Genomic DNA, 3,570 nt, shown 5'->3' with positions numbered 1-3,570 from the left:
TGCCCTGCAGCCTGGGCTGTCTCAGCTCTGGAGGTCCGAAGCCGCAGATCGGGGTGGGATGGTCGGGCTCTGGGGAGGGTGCTGCTCCAGGTTGCAGGCAGTGGTCTGCCTTTGTGTGCATCCTCACGTGGCCGAAAGAGAGCTTCCTGGGGTCCCTTTCGCAAGGGGACCACTCACACTCCCCTCATGACCTCATCACCTTCCAAAGGCCCCACCTCCTAATACCCGGGGGCTGGGATTTCAACATAGGAATTTGTTCAGCCTGTTGTAGCCCTCCTGGACCACCCATTGGGAGAAGATGTAATAGGACATAGAGTTAACTGCAAGGGATCAGAATCCAGAATTTAAAAAGAACTGTGATCTGATCGCCAGGTGAGATGGCTCACGCCTGTAATCCCAGCACTTCTGCGAGGCCGAGGCGGGCAGATCACCTGAGGTCAGGAGTTCGAGACCAGCCTGGCCAACATGGTAAAACCCTGTCTCTACTAAAAATACAAAAATTACCCGGGAATGATGGCGGGTGCCTGTAATCAGCTACTCGGGAGGCTGAGGCGGGAGAATCGCTTGAACACGGGAGGTGGAGGTTGCAGTGAGCTGAGATCGTGCCATTGCATTCTAGCCTGGGCGACAGAGCTAAAAAAAACAACAACAAAAAAACTATGATCAACTTGGAAAAGACAAACTGCCCCAGCGGAATGTGGGCAGAGGCCATGGCATCACAGAAGAGGAGGTGGAATGGCCAGTGAGCAGATCAAAAATCAAAGATCAGTCTCATCAGCCATCAGAGAAATGCCTGGGAGCCTCGGGTAGGGCCCCCACGCCCACCACGGAGGCGTGACTGACGCTGGAGGTGACAGGGTGGTTGGTGACCATGGACCGACATAGAGGGTGGGGGCAGGGGTTTTACAGCTGGCTGGTAGCGTGGACAGGGACGAGGAGCAGGCATGGGAGGGCAACTTGGCGGTCCTGACAATTGAGGCAGTGCGAAGGTTGAAAGGGGTTTCACTGCGAGCTAATTAGACTCCCCTGGTGATGTTGAACAGGTTGTCACTATGGTGAGGTTGTGAATTCGATGGTCTAAGGTGCTCCTAATGCCAAGAAACAAATTACTAGAGCACAGCCGTAGCAGGTTGCGGTCCCCTGTGGGCCTCTCTGGTGACGCACACTAGGCAGCCTGTCCCTCGTATTTCTGATGCTGTGGGTGGACAGCACGAATCATTTTCCAGCTCAGTTTCTCAGGTGCAGGGCGTGTGAGATGCCTGGATGCGGTGGTGTGGGTAGCACGTCACAGTCCTTATGTCTGTGGAGGGAGAGAAGGGGCATGCAGGCTGGCTCTGTTCCCGCGCCCACTCCCCACCCAGCCATGCCCCCAGGCTGCCTTCTCCATTCTCCACCAGACCAGAGCCCCTGCAAGAATCCACTTCCAAGCCAGGACACTTCCCTGAAACAATTAGGGCCTCCCGCCCCACACTCTTGCTTCCTTTCACGTCACCTCACATGCATCAGATGTAGACACAGATGGGCAGATGCCAGCACCCAGGAGGCCGTCGAGCGTGGCACCCTACGCCTTGCATCAGAAACACACAGCTCGGCAAAACGGACTTGGCAACCGGAACAGACGTACAGAATCAGAATCTCAGGGCTGGAGCATGTCTCAGTGTCCATAGATGGCCTGAGGACCAGCCAGGCTCAGAAACTCCTGGCCCAGTGCAGCTGCTCCTGGGACTTTCAAGAGGAAAAGCTCAAGGTCATGGAGGCAGGGAAGGGAGAGGAGAGAGGGGAGGGAGAGGAGGCAAGAGAGGGAAGGGCAGGAGGGAAGAGAAGGGAGAGAGAGGAGAGGGGGGAGAGAGAAGAGGCAAGAGAGGGAAGGGAGGGAGGGGAGAGAGGGGAGGGAGAGGAGGCAAGAGAGGGAAGGGAGGGAGGGGAGAAAGGGGAGGGAGGGGAGAGGGGGAGGGAGAGGAGGCAAGAGAGGGATGAGAGGGAGGGGAGAGAGGGGAGAGAGAGGAGAGAGGGGAGGGAGAGGAGGCAAGAGAGGGAAGGGCGGGAGGGAAGAGAAGGGAGAGAGAGGAGAGGGGGGAGGGTGAAGAGGCAAGAGAGGGAAGGGAGGGAGGGGAGAGAGGGAAGGGAGAGGAGACAGGGGAGGGGAGGGAGAGAAGGAAGGGGAGGGAGGGGACAGAGGGAAGGGGGGAGGAGAGGCAGGGGAGGAAAGGGAGGGAGAGGAGGGAGGGGAAGCAGGGGAGGAAAGGGAGGGAGAGAGGGAAAGAGGGGGAGGGGAGAGAGGGGAGGGAGGGGAGGCAAGGGAGGAAAGGGAGGGAGGGGAGAGAGGGGAGGGAGGGGAGAGAGGGGAGGGAGAGGAGGAAGGGGAGGGAAGGGAGGGAGGGGAGGGCAGGCAGGCGAGGCAGGGCTGACAACAGAAAACCTTGGCCTGTCTGGCCGCCCATGCTCCTGCCATGGGGAGCTGCCTGTGTGCAGGCGCTGACTGCCAGGCACAGCTTCCTGGAGCTAGGAGTCCCCTGAATACGTCCCCCGCTTTCTAGGGTTTAGCAGGAGTGGCCATGGGGGTGTGGGGGCTCAAACCTGGCTGCCTCCAGCTCACAGAAGACAGTGTCTGCTGTCTGGAGAGCCTGTTCCTGGTGAGGAAGGAGGATAACGGGATGCGCTGTTCCATTGCCAACAGTGTTTTTCTTCGGAAAGGAGAAAGGACATGGTGCTGTTTGAGGAATTCTTGGAAGCTCGTGGTAGGTGAGCAGAGCGGGAGGAGTTTTTGGCAGGAGCGCGGGTTTCCCACCGGGCCGGGCAGCAGACCTGGCGCTGGTGCGGCTCCCCCGGGCTGCGTTCATCCCGCGCGCCAGCCCGGAGGCAGAGGCTGCATCGCCTTCGCAGCCGCGTGTGGGTGAGATCCAGGGTCCGGCTCCTGCAGAATTACACCGGCTGTGACCCCGGCTCATCGTGAGCTTCTGAGGCAACACTTGTGTTTAGAATTTTCCATGATATGATGTCTGCAAATACATTCTCATGAGAGGGAGCTTCGGACCGTGCCGGCCCCATGTCCAGCAGGAACGAACCAGAATTAAGAGGAGGGTGTCCAAGGCGGCAGCTCACCTTGTTTTCCAACTTCTCAGAAACCCTGAGAAACAACGAACATCTCTTTGCAGCAGATGGAAAATTTTATAGTCTTGCTGTCCCAAATTCTTTGGCTAAACCACCAGATTTTAAATATCTGCTAGCAAAATATATTAGAAAAGTTAGGATTAACTGGAAAAAAAACAGCACTCTATATATTTTCACTTGTAACCAGGCAGCTTAACTTCAAAATGCATTTTAACGTTTTTTTCCCCTTTCTCTTCGATTTTAAGATACAACCTTGAAGCGAACTGCAGAAGCCTTTTCTCTTAGCCTTAAAGTAGACTCCACGTTCCCGCCTTCCTCACTGTCTATACCCGCTTCACAGTTCTCTAACTGCCTGCGCGTATCTAATTATGCACCTTCTTAGAAGTTCCGGGGGCTAATCTTGAGACAGACCAAACCTGGAGATCAAGCTGCAAAGTTGCACAGATGACATCCAGGTGG

At 56.4% G+C, this 3,570-nt stretch overlaps 1 long non-coding RNA gene across 1 annotated transcript; it reads right to left on the bottom strand.

Moving 5' to 3' along the window:
• Nucleotides 1-212: 212 nt before the first annotated feature.
• LOC140710497 (uncharacterized) lies at nt 213-1,859 on the bottom strand. The gene is made up of 2 exons (XR_012091563.1): nt 1,493-1,859; nt 213-1,300 (listed from the first exon to the last, which is right to left on the bottom strand). It is a non-coding gene; the product is annotated as an uncharacterized lncRNA (long non-coding RNA).
• Nucleotides 1,860-3,570: the final 1,711 nt, after the last annotated feature.

The sequence above is a fragment of the Chlorocebus sabaeus genome, chromosome 2, assembly GCF_047675955.1.
Source record: "Chlorocebus sabaeus isolate Y175 chromosome 2, mChlSab1.0.hap1, whole genome shotgun sequence".
NCBI lineage: Eukaryota > Metazoa > Chordata > Mammalia > Primates > Cercopithecidae > Chlorocebus > Chlorocebus sabaeus.
The sequence above is the reverse complement of the archived record's forward strand: the minus strand, read 5'-3'. Positions and strand labels throughout refer to the sequence as shown.